This window comes from Cupressus sempervirens, chromosome 1 (assembly GCF_028749045.1).
Source record: "Cupressus sempervirens isolate cs-2001-9-10 chromosome 1, ASM2874904v1, whole genome shotgun sequence".
NCBI classification, from domain to species: Eukaryota; Viridiplantae; Streptophyta; class Pinopsida; order Cupressales; family Cupressaceae; genus Cupressus; species Cupressus sempervirens.
The window spans coordinates 534,259,577-534,273,387 of record NC_143118.1 but is presented as its reverse complement, the minus strand read 5'-3'; the positions used below and the strand labels follow the sequence as shown (position 1 = coordinate 534,273,387).

The 13,811-nt window shown below is 42.5% G+C and overlaps 1 protein-coding gene across 2 annotated transcripts in view; it reads left to right on the top strand.

Annotated features, from left to right (window-relative positions):
- Positions 1 to 13,811, top strand: part of LOC149578569 (uncharacterized) — a 266,266-nt gene that overhangs the window by 190,022 nt on the left and 62,433 nt on the right. The gene's annotated exons all lie outside the window — the stretch shown is intronic.

The window sequence follows — 13,811 nt, the reverse complement described above, 5'->3', positions numbered from 1 at the left end:
GAAATTTTAGTTCTGCAAGTATTTCAGAGCAGTATAATATCAGGAATATACATATATGTTATCATAGTCATGCGCAGAAACTCTTGGGATGTATATCCTGTTCTTGCAGGTTATACCCAGAGCTTTGGAGTTGCTTTTAATTGGCTGTTCATGTAAATAGCTAAGTATGATTGTTTTGGACCAACTTTTGGTCAATAGTCTGACTGACTGTGGTTTGTCTTTTTGCTGTGCATCTTGGCACATTATTGTTTTTAGTTTTACAGCTTGCAGTTAGAGAATGATCTAGATAGATGACAGAATATGCTGTATCTTAGTTTTGGTGGTCTTGTTTGCTTTATAGATGAAGTTATGATATTTTGTGTATCAGCCTGTCAGAGGAACAGAGCAGTAGTGTATATGATTGCTCTACATTCCTTTCCCCTAGGTGTCTTGATATTGTGACTTAATGATGTGTTTGTATATTGATTAGGTGATTGTATGTTTTTCATTCACATTGGTTTCGTAGGTTCACATTATATTTTGGCTGACTTAATTATCAAATTCATCTTTTTGGGCCAACCCAAGGTTTTCAGTCCTTGCAATGGTGTGCAGTGTATATGACGAAAAATTAGGGTCTCAAGAAGGATTTATAGTCATTTTATAATGCTTCGCACATTTCATTTACTCCTCGCACACATTGGAGAATCCATTTTTGGGCCGATAGTCTTCAGGTTACACATTACATCTTGCTTGGCTGATTTAATGGATGCTTTTGGTATTGTGATGGATGTATATTGGCAGATATTGTTAGGAGATGAAATACAGAAGTTATATAAGATGAAAATGAATTGTATGTAGTGCCTCATGAGATATTGCAAAGTGTGGGCAGATTGACTGATATGAAATCCATAGTAGATGCATGAATGAGTGAACTGAAATCACCATTTAGGAGGATTCATTTCTAATTAGTTTAATAGTATTATTCCTTTCCAGCTGTTCTTATGTATCTGGCATTGAAGAAAGTATAAGCTTTAGTGCTTGCAAATCTATATTATCTTGCTAGTGTACTTCTTTGGCAGTGTGTTTGAAAGTAAAAACAACCATTGTAACTACTGGTTTTCATATAGCAAGTGTAAGTCTCGCTATGCATGATAATACCGGTGTCATGTGTTGTGTTTTTTTAATTTTTAGTTATTTATCTCTACATGTGATTCAAATGGAATGCATGGATAATAATATGTTAAGTTTTAAGGATGCTGATTCACCCTCCCACCTCTTAGCATCTGGAGGTGTTCAACAAACCTGTTGTTTCTCAGCACTCAATGGTTGTGCATGATGTGTTTTAAGAGTCCACTTTGTGTGTAAGCTTTTAAAATCTTAACGATAGATATCAAATATAAAGTTTAACAGAAAATAAAAATCCATTTTTTGTTTCTATTATGTCCTTGGATTACTGTTAAAAATGCTCAATCTATTTCTGTACGAGACAACATGCTAACATTATCTTGTTTGAGTACTCTGCTTGGCTGTAAAAATGGCAGGTGTCAGGCAGACATCTTAGGACAATGATTTATATTTGAATATTGTAAGGTAACAAATTTTGAATCAGTTGTGCAATTATATGATAGATGACTTTATGCAAGCCAGGTTTGGTAATTATTAAGGTGTAGAAATTATAATTAGAATGTAGTGTTCCTTTCTTATATTATTGGATACTGCCTGGAATTATCCGATTCATTCTATAAATATGAACAATAAACAATGCAAAGATAATTAACTCGCAGTTCCAAATGCTAAATCAATGCAATTATAGATGACTGTTAAGTCCAAATGTTATAAGGAATTATGAGACAATGAATTGATACAATATGCAGTGATATGGATGAAATGGCAATTCTTCAATGTATATAAAATATGTTACGATGCAGAAAAGGGAAAGGGAATGGAAATGTATGTATTAACAATGTTGATTCCAATGCCAAATGGAATACAACTCACAGACCAAGTCTGCATTAACAGTTCAGACCTTAATGTGATGCTGTGGCTGTCTCTGTTACAATGATATGGTTCATGCACATTCCCTGCTAGTCGTCTCTGATGGACTTTATAATATATGCTTCTGTTCAATAGGGATGGTCATTGGCAGTATATCATCTCTGAAATGATCTCTTTGTATATGCAACCTGCAATTCCTTGAGCTGTCTCTGATATTAATATAAATATATGCTTGATATGGTGCTGTGTCTGATATCACTGATGCGATACTCACCCTCTGCTTATAGAGGTTGTATAACAACTGTTTGCTTGCTCAGTAGGTTGATAAATTCACAAAGGGAATTAATAAATATTTTATCTTCGAATCGACATCTTCATAGCTGATTGGCATGGAATATAAATATGTTTCTGAATGGCCGCGTAAAGTGTTGCACCATATAGTTATCTGCTGTTATGATTAATTAACACCACAATCGGTTATCATAAACTGATAACATAATGTGATCAATATTAATCGCATGAAGATAGTAAATAATCAAGTTCCGATAATCATTAATGCTGTAAATATAATTTAATTACTTAAATATGGTGTATTTGTGACAGTCAACACTCCCTCCCACCCCTCCCCCCGCCCCTTAAATCTGCTTGCCCGCAAGCAACCTTAAATTAGGATGCTGAAGTATGTGTTCATTCTCCTAGGTGGCGTCTTCTTCAGGAAGATTTTGCCACTTAACTAGTTACTCCATGACATCATTGTTCCTCAATCTTTTTTCTTGGGTGTTGATAATTCTTTCTGGCTGGAGGACCAACTTTCCACCGTCTCCAAGAGGAGGAAAATAGGAGAGCTTTTGTGATGGTTTCACAAAGCTCTTTCTAGAAAAGATGCATGGGAGACATTGTTAATTCTGCTTTCTTCAGGTTGGCTGAGAGCATATGCTACCTCCCAATTTTCTTTATTAATTCATAGGGACTGTAGAAACCGGGGTTGTAGTTTTTCAGCACCACTCTTTTTTAGTGTAGATTGTTTATAGGGTTGTAAACAGAGATAGACCTTATCCCAAATTGCAAAACTTCATTCAACCCTTTCTTGTTTACATAATTTTTCTGCTGGTTTTGAGCCTGGTGCAAATCTTCCTTGAGGATTCTCAATACGTCTGGGCTTTCTTGCACCCAATCTTTAGCAACAAGGACCTTGCTTTCTTCAAGAATGTTGTCTATAAAAGAACAATGGGTATACCCATAGAGCGCCTTAAAAGAAGTCATTCCTATGGACATGTAGTGTGTTGTATTATGACAATGTTCTCCAAGATATAACCACTTAACCCATGATTTTTGATCTCCCACCTCCCTGTCCAGAAATTACTCATGAATTTCATGTCACAATCACTGATCATGTTGCAAGGCAACCTATGTAGTTGAAATGCTTTTTTGAAAAACAATTCGAAAAACAATTCTGCTCCCTGTAGTGCACTGAACTCTGTGGTAATAGAAAAGAGGTGTGTGTGCTTGGTTAGGAGATCAACTACAACAAAAATACTATCTTTTCCTTGAGTCTTAGGAAGTCCAGTGATAAAGTCCATAAATCTGTAAGGGTTGGAGCAGGCCTTTTGGGTATGAGTGTTTAACTAAGTCTTGTTGAAAAGTAGGGCAGTTATTGACATGCTGCAAGACGTCACCTTTTATTCCCTTCCATGGGAATCTTTTTTTATTTGTTTGTATGTTTTGTAGTAACCTGGATGACCAACCATGGAGCTACCATGGAAGGCTTCTAGTATCTTTTCTTTAATCTTAGATTCAAGTACCAAAAATTTCTTATCTTTATGATAGATGATTCCATCTTGTACCTTGTATTGATCTTCTTGCTTATTTTCTTCCAACAGTGCTTGGGTGAAGATATTTTTGGAATATTCAGCTAACAGATGTGCCTTCTAGTCATTAGAGAGGATGGTTAGAGATCATATAGCTAGTTTCCTTGATAATGCATTAGTTACCGCATTTCATTTCCCCTTAATATATTCTATGTCAAAGTCAAAGCTTGTAACTTTGTGATCCACTTTTGCTATCTTTCATTGAAGTCCTTTTGATTTAGGAAATACTTTAGGCTATTGTGGTCTATCCTAACAATGAATCTACTCCCAACTAGGTACTATCAGAATTTGGTGAGGGCATGGATGATGGCTAGCATTTCTTTATCATACGTTGAACAAAGCTTCTCATTGTCTTGTAACTTTTTGCTTTCGAAAGCTATAGTATGCCCATTTTGCATGAGGATGACCCCTAATCTTGTTCTAAAAGTGTCGCATTCTAACACAAAGGGTTTAATTTGAAAGTGCTAGGACTGGACATTGGCTCACTGTTGCCTTTAGCTTGTCAAATGATTGTTGGGATTCTTCGTTCCATGTGAACGCTTCTTTCTTGGTTAGGTTGGTGAGGGGAGCCCCTATGTGAGAAGATCCCTTTACAAACCTCCGATAATAGCTGCAGTCCGTAAATCCTCTTTAGTCTGACACATTTTCGGGTGGGGGCCAGTCAAGTATGGCTTGAATCATTTCTTGGTATTTCAACTCCCTCTTTGCTTATAACATGACCTAAGTACAAATTTTCAGTCATTATGAATTCACACTTATGACTTCTTTGCAAATAAGGAGTGACTTTCCATTATTCCCAAAAGTTCTTTCCATTATGCCTTAGGTGATCCTCCATGCTTTCCTACAGATTATTATGTCATAAAAAATGACCAATAAAAAATTGCATAGATGTCATCGGTAGAAATTGTGTATCAGCCAATGGGTCCCTTCGGAAAGGTTCTTGTTATGTAGCCGACAGGTCCCTTCGGAAAGGTTTTTGTTATGTAGCGACATGTTGTATGTGGCCGACGGACTCCTTCGGGAAAGTTCTTTGGAAAGTATTTATAACCCCTTCGGGAAGCATTGTATTCATCTTATCATGGAAGAATAATGTACTGTTTTGCATATGCGAATAATAATAAGAAGAGTTCTACTGTTCGTGTTCATGTTCATCGTCTGTGTGCAATTCTTAATTAACCTATGCGGTAAACATTTGGCGCCGTTGCCTGATGAACCTGGTACGATGACAGGCAAGTGAAAATTAAATGCCGAATCAGTTGAACAAGAATAAGAATAAGTTGAAGGAAAATGATGAATTACGCGTAGTACAAGAAAATTTAATTTTGGCACAATAGGGTGAACGCAGACGGAGATTTCAGCAAGTTACCAACAGACACAAAAGCACTAAAAAATTGTTGGAAGAGACTCGACAGCGGCTCGATTTGGTGGAAGAAGCAAAGGAGGAGTTTCTGAACCTGCATACGCCACGGGAAGAGAATCCTGACGGAAGGAGATCGACTCGCACGGCTCGAAGTGCCGAAGGAGTATGAGCGTGGAGTGACCTCTTCGTCCGAGATATACTTCCGGAACGAACAGCTTCGGTTGACGAAACCTCTTCACCAAACAGTGCGGAAGTCGAAAACAGCGTGGGTGTTGAAAATAGCGCGGAAGTAGAAAACAGCGCGGGTGTTCAAAACAGCACGAGTGTGCAGAACAACGCGGATGTGCAGAATAGCGCGGGTGTTCAAAACTTTGCGGGAGCTTAGAACAGCGCGGGTGTTCAGAACAGCGCAACTACACAACAAAACCCCCAACATAGAGTAATAATGGCAGGTCCAAAAGAAAAGTTGCCTAAATTTGATGGTGAAGGAACTGCCGATCCGATTCGACATTATAAAACATGTGAAACGATTTGGAGAGAAAATGGCATAACAGATACGAACGAATGGGTCCGATAGTTTCCAGCCACCCTACGGGGTGTTGCGATTGATTGGTTTACTTACACAAATCCGCAGAAGTTAAACAGTTGGGATAATATTAAGAAGGAATTTATTGCGGAATTTCAAATATTGTGAGACGATAATGAGATTGTAGCAAAGATATTCAATACTAAGCAAGGGAAGAATGAAATAGTCTGAGTGTTCGCCAGGAAGTTAAAGTACCTGATCAATAAAATGGAGAATAAGTAGGCTGGTGGGCTACAAAAGAGATGGTTCATTGAAGGCCTTCGCCTGAAGCTGCGAAAGAAGATGAAGATCGTGCCACCATCAACATACATTGAAGCGTACAATCGGGCAATGAACCTTGAAACTGACCAGAAGACAAAGAAGAAGAAGAAGAACAGCTCGTCCGATTCAGATGATGATGCATCCTCAGGAGAAGATAGCAGCGATGACGAGGGAAGCAACAAGAAGGTCCGTGCACTCTAGAAGGACATGATTTAGATGATGAAGGAGTTCAAGAACATGAACAAGAAGACTAAGGGCAATGACCTATGGTGCACGGAGTGCAAAAAAGAAGGCCATATGAAGGGATCCTGCCCGAAAGAGCAATTTTGTGAGATTTGCCAGATTCTAGGACACTCTGTAAAGGAATGTCCTTTCAACCTGAAATCAAGAACACCACAGCAAGTGTTCCTCACGCAGCAAGCGTCCGCGTCAGGAGGAAGTGGGAACACCAGTACGGAAGGTGCCACATCGGGTGGATACAGAAACAACCGGCGCGGTCAAAACAACAACAATACCGGCAACAACAATAATGGCGGAAGGAGTCGAATTCAATATGATGCCAATGGTTGGCCAATTGTTCAATGCCGCGCATGCAATCTATGGGGTCACTTTTCCCGAGAGTGCACAACGGCGAACACACCGAAGTTGCTATGCCAATGGTGTGGACCGGGCGATCATGATGATGCTAAGTGCCCGAAGTCCGAAGTAAACTTGATTACCGTCGGGACGGACGAGGAAGAAGTTCTGGCAATCACTCGTAAGCAGGCAAAGCTATACCCCGATCTGATGGAGGAAAAGAATAGACTGGAGGAAGCACGGGCAGAGATCCAGAGAGCAACGCAGATAGAAACGACACACCTGAAGGACACGCCGAGTACCTCCGTACGGAACTGCACAAAACAGAACATTGTACGGCAAATATTGCAAGCCGAGATACCCGTTAGGATAAATGATCCGTTGCTCACTATGCCTCAGCTCCGATCGACACTCACAAACATTGTTCCCGCTGCTCAACTACCAGGAGAACATGGAAGGAAGCAGGAAAGTGGGGCAAGTACAGCAGACAAAAAGGAGAAGGAAAGTGGCGCAAGTGTAGAAGATCCGATGCTGTTAGCTCTTTCATCCGGACGCTATCTGGCAGTTGTTGAAATGGGCATTCTCGGGACTGTGCTAACGGACACGATCGTGGACAGAGGGTCTGGTGTCAATGTGCTGCCAGAGGATACCTAGAAAAAGTTGGGACAATTGACATTGTGGCCACCTACCTTTCAGTTGTTAACAGCCGATCAACATGGAATCAAGCCATTGGGAGTACTCACAACGCAACCAGTGACGATTGGAACACAACCATTCCTGTTGGACTTCGTCGTGATTCCCCTAAGGCGGAAAGGGTACGATGCTATTCTGGGTCGGGGGTGGCTGATACAAGCCAAGGCAAAGCACGATTGGAAGAAAAATACTTTATCACTCGAAAGCAAAGGCTAGAAGTATGTCATCGATCTGCACGCTCAGATGGTCGGGGAAGAAGCCCTATCGTCAGATTCCGAAGGAGAAGAGGATGAAAAGGGGCAAAGTATGGAACCAGATTAGGAGGGAGTTCTACGACTGGAAGGAGGTGATGATTTGGATTCAGTAAATGGTCTCTACCATTGGCAGATAGAGGATTATGAGTTGTTTCCGAGCTGCAATGTACTGACAATAGAAGGACATAGTACTGATGAATTTCCAAAGGAGTTCACTGAAATGAAGGAAGGGGATGCGTCACTCGATGTGACCTCGGCACATAAGTTCACTGAAGGGGAACCCATCAAATACACTGAAGTCGCGTTGCAGACCATGAATTTGGGAGACAAAGCTGAACCACAGAACATACTCATAGGAGACAATTGGGACCCAGTACTAAAGGCAGCAGCATTCAAGATATTTTTAGAGTATAAGGATGTGTTTGCATGGACGTACAAGGACTTGAAAGGAGTAGTGCCGGAGTTGTGTGCATTGCATTCAGTTGATCGAAGGAGCAGTACCCGTACAGAAGCGGCCCTACAGAATGAACAAAAATTATGCGGGACAGGTTATGGAGGAAATCAATCGGATGTTAGAGGCCGGCATTATTTTCAAGGTGCAGACCAGTGAATGGGTATCCCCGATAGTGATCTCACTGAAGGAGGACTCCATTCAGATGCGAATATGTGTCGATTTCAGATGCCTGAATGCAGTCACCATCAAAGATCTGTTCCCGATCCCATTCACGGATAGCATCCTGGAGGAGGTAGCGGGACATGAGATCTACTCATTTATGGATGGTTTTTCCGGCTACAATCAGATTTCATTCGCAGAGGAGGATAAGCTGAAGACGACATTTTTCGAAGAAGATGGGGTGTATGCCTATAATCGGATGCCGTTCGGTCTGTGCAATGCGCTTGCGACATTTCAGCGGATCATACTACACATTTTTGATAAGATGTCCGTCAGAAACTTCAAGGCATTTTTGGATGATTGGTCGGTGTTCAGTGAGGAGGACAAACATTTGGCAGCATTAGGCGAGTGTATGGAAAGGTGCCGACGTGCGCGCTTGGCCCTGAACCCAAAGAAGTGCAGATTTATGGTTCCGCAGGGAAGGTTGCTAGGACACATAGTCTGTAAGGAGGGACTAAAGATAGATCTGCACAAAGTGTGAGTCATATTGGAGATGCAGCCATCCACCAATGTGACAGAGGTAAAATCTTTCCTCGGGCATATAGGTTATTACAGGCGTTTCATCAAATTTTTTGCCAAGATAGCATATCCGTTGGATAGGTTAACTTGCAAGACAAAATCATTCAGATGGGAGAGGGAACAAGATGAAGCATTTGAAGGTCTCAAAGTACGATTAGCTACAACACCTATTTTGGCATACCTGAATTGGAATAAGGAGTTTCATGTACATGTTGATGCATCAAACTATGCGATCGAAGCAACTCTCGCGCAAACAGGAAACCACGGGTTGGATCACCCGATCTACTTCACCAGTCGGTTGCTATCAAAAGTCGAACAAAATTATAGTACGACCGAACGGGAAGCATTGGGGATGGTCTATGCTGTGCAGAAGTTTCGACATTACTTGCTGGCTGCTCCGTTCATGTTCTATGTTGATCATCAAGCCTTGTATATGATCAACAAACTAGTCATTCAAGGAAGGATCAGCCAATGGTTACTCCTGTTGCAGGAGTTTACCTTCAAGATCATCGTACGGCCAAGAAAGAAACATGTAAGCGTGGATCATTTGTCACATATCAGAACAGGAGAACTAGCAGACGGTGTAAATGATGACTTTCCTGATGCACAGTTGTTTCAGATTGCTGCACTACCGGAGTGGTATACAAGCATCGGCGAATACTTGTCGACGGGATAGTTTCCAAATACCATGCCACCGAATGAAAGACGGAAGTTGGTGATACAGAGCGGAACATTTCAGCTGATTAATGGACTGTTGTATAAAATGGGACCCGATCAGATCCTGAGGCGTTGTGTCCTGGAGGAAGAAATTCCACGGGTACTGAAGGAAGCACATGAAGGACCGGCAGGAGGACACATGGGGCCGTACACAACTGCACGAAAGATACTTCTAGCAGGATTATGGTGGCCAACGGTATACAATGACGCCAGGGAATGGGTTGTTGCATGCAATACATGTTAGCGAGCTGGGAAACCTTTGAAGAGAGACTTCATGCCTCTGAATCCTTCTCATGCTCAGGAGCTCTTTGAATGGTGGGGTTTGGACTTCATAGGACCTCTGAAGACAAGCAGAACCAGAAGGTGCCGTTACATTGTCGTCGCGACGGAATACTTGACTAAATGGGTGGAGGCGTGTGCACTACCGGACAACTCAGCGGTAAGTACAGCAAAGTTTATTTATGAACAAATAATTACCAGGTACGACATTCCGTTACAATTAACGAGTGATAGAGGCGAACATTTTGTAAATCATGTGATCTGACTGCTTACCACGAAGTTCAAAATTTATCATTCGCTATCAAGTCCGTACTACCCAAGGGCAAACGGACAGGCCAAAGCTACCAACAAAATCTTGGTATCAATTATATACAAATCCTACGCAGTTGAAGGGGAGGATTGGGAGGAGAAATTACCTTCTGCTCTGTGGGCTTATCGTACGACGTATAAAGTTACAACAAGACACACGCCGTTTCAACTGATGTTCAGATAGGAGGCCGTAGCACCAGCGGAATTCATGATACCAAGCCTGTGGATAGCACTAGAAAACAAGTTGGGCGACATGGAAAGCTTAAGGGAGCGGCTATACAAACTGAACAGGTTGGAGGAGAAGCAATTATTAGCATAGTGGGCGACTGAAGTAACGCAGAATAGGCGAAAGGCATGGCACGATAAGCACCTGAAGCTAAATAGGTTTCAGCCCGGACAGTGGGTATTGAAGTACGACGGTCGGAATGAGATTAAGCCGGGCAAGTTCAAAGTTAAGTGGGTGGGGCCGTATCAGATCCGGGAAGTAGGAGACAATGGAGCAATAAAATTATGGACTTTGGATGGACAGGAAGTGCCTCAGGCCGTGAATGGCTCAAAGCTGAAGGTATACCACGGCCGGAAGACTTTTGGGTTAGAAAATGACCTCCAAGCGACCCCTTCGTCGTTGTAGATTGATGATGACGATGGTCGAAGGGAAAACTGACTTCGCTGAATGAACCAAAAAAATTGAAAAGGAAAAGCTACTGTACGGTTTTTGGAAAAAAGCTACCGTACAGTTTTAAGAAGAAAAGCTACTGTACGGTTTTTAGAAGAAAAGCTACCGTACGGTTTGTGGAAGAAAAGCTACCTGCTTACCGTTCAGTTCCCTCATGTTATAAATTTGCCAAGTGTATGGTTTTTCCCTTCCCTGGAAAGTGTATGGATTTTATGCAGTATGAAATTCATCAGTTTGCATCCGTACGGTGTATGGATTTTGAAAGGAGCTAAAGTGAAGACAATGTACGGATTTTAGAGCTTTGAACAGTACGGATTTTAATGTATGATGTACGGATTTTATAACAATGATACACTGTACGGTTTGTTAAATTATTACCCATATAGAAGATTTCCATCATTCCTAGCGTACGGATTTCTTGTGTAGAGCAGTGTACGGATTTCGGTTACCAGCCACTGTACGGTTCTTTGAATTCAGCAAAGGGTTATAAAATTTGTTTTTTGGCAAATTCATTATTGAATGCAAGGTATGGATTTTTAAGAAAGAAGTGTATGGCCTCTTCCTTAGTACGGAATTTTGGAGCCAGGTAATTGTACGGATTTCCATCCATATCATTGGGATTATGAGATCACAGGTTCTGAAGATTGGAGTATGGATTTCAGCAGTAAACAAGGCGGTTTTTCTAGTGTATCAATTCTAGTCGGATTCAGCATACTATGGTCCCTGTACGGTTGATCATTGAAGGGCATTGAAAATACCACTGTATGAATTTGGGGAGGGAAACTATTGTACGGATTTGTGGTCTTCTGGTGGTACGGATTTGTTATTTGATTTTCCGTCTAACTTCTTCAGAGTATGGATTTTCAATCTCCTGTGTACGGATTGTGGAAATCATTTCAAAGGTTGCAATTCACCATACGTGTTTGAAAGAATTCTCCACTGTACGGATTTGGAAGACCGTTAGGAAAAGACAAAGATATAACTGATGGAGTCTGCAGGTAAACGTAAGTGGAAAAAACAATTAGCGCAGTCTAAAGTTGTGGAGGGTAGGAACATGGCAGGTACAGGTAACCAGAATGAAGGCTTGAGCAGCAACAAAGAGAAGCGTAAGACTACAACACCTGCAGCAGCTGATGTCACGCCACAGACTATACAATTTGAAGGGTTGAATGGAACGGATTGCCGGAAATGGTGGCAAGAAACCCCTGATGATCATCCAATAAAAGCAAGCATTAGAAGAGCACAGGTTGAATGGGCCATTCAGATGCCTGTTTTTTGCATTCGAGATTATGAAGGGTATATGCGTGCCATGATTGAGACATATGGACGAGCCTCTCGAAGGAGTACATTTCAGTATCTGGGTAGGAACTTGGTGGTATCATTCAAGGCAACCGATTTCACGCGTGTTTTTGGCATTCTAGGGCTGCAGGGCAAAAAGGTTCAGCTGAAGAAAATTCCTAAGGATGGAAAGCTATTTTTAATCCGATTAGTATGTGGAGATTTGATTGAAGCAGAGTAGGCGGCATTAGCTGAGACATCTAAGGGAAGGGGTTTAAAGAAAACCGACATTTAGGAGGGGCCATGGCGATGTCTGATGGACGTGGTCAAGAGCAGGCTCACGGGATCCTCTAGGGTATTTTATATCTCATTTCCGCAGGTGTCCACGATGAACGGAATAATGATTGGGAAAGTGCACGATTAGGCGTCTGTGCTGGCTGAACGGATGCATGAGTTTTTGACTATCCAGCACAAGACCTTCTATATGCCCCATTACACGATTGATCTCTTCTTTGATGCAGCAACACGGATGATTCCAACGTATGAGTTAGAGGCAAAGCCTGGACCACTTGCTCCGAGAGAACCTCCTATCATGCGGTGAAAGCACTTGGATACAACCGCTGGGCAGAAGGGTTTTGCAGGCCAAAAGAGGCCTCGGATGGACATGGCAGGTGATACGGACAGCGGTCGACAGGAGACATCTTCTGAGCAGGATAGTGTGGAGGAAGAAGAAGGGGAAGGCGAGGATGATGAGGAGGTTCAGATTGTCACGGCTACCCCCTTGCTATTTCTGCGTGCTGCTATAGTTCCTGTGACTTCCGAGTTGGTGCCAGGAGGTCTACACATGACTCACATTCTTGGGTTTGGATAGACATGGCAACCGATATTGATGACTGGTGGATCCCACTTGGCAGTCACACTAGCCGCACCGTGGAAACACTGGGTACGACCTCCTGTTCGGCCGGGAGTTGGATTTGCTGTAGGCTTTGCCCACCTGACAGCACCCGTCACCCGAGAGACTTCTTCAGCCCCTGCTGAAGCACTTTCGGTAGCATCACCCGTGGCACCTGCTATAATTCAGCCAGCAGCAGGAGTTATCGTAGCATAGTTAGCAGAAGTTCAAGAACTTTCAGTAGAGAATGTACCAGACGGAGGAATGCAGGAATGTACGGACCTAGCGCAGTCCGAACAACTAGAGGTGATGGATAGAGCTAGTGTTTTTCTGAGGCAACAGTTCCGCCTCGTTCTTGACAGGCATAGCCCGTCCATTCAGTCTCCCATCTAGTCCGGAGTAGCACCTACAGTACTAGAGCCTCAACCTCAGGAGCAAGGAACGCCACAGGCCGTGGTTGCACCGTCAATAGAGGAGGCTGCACCGGCTGTGGGCATGGGTTCCGTTGATGACGAGGCGAATAGTGATGTGGAATGGTCATTGGAAGGCTGCGCCAAGGAGGATTATGGGTTGGATGAGGATAGGTGCAGGGACTACCTAAGGACTATGAAGTCTGTGTTAAAGAAGGGGCATGATGTGGCGATTCAGGCTCTGACTTGATGGAGGGAGTGGCATTTGATCCGAGCGTATATTCATGGGGTTTTTCCTTAGCGATTTCAGACTGGTTTTGTGGATAGAGGTTGGCCGGCGGTTGAGATACTAGAGATGTTGGCAGATTGGGCCATTGAGCCAGAGTTGGGACCGAGTGACACTCCGCTGATGAAGTTGGCACATGAGATCGTGGGATTGTACAAAGAGGTTTACTATGCTCGGTAGCGCGTGGAGGTAGATAGGGC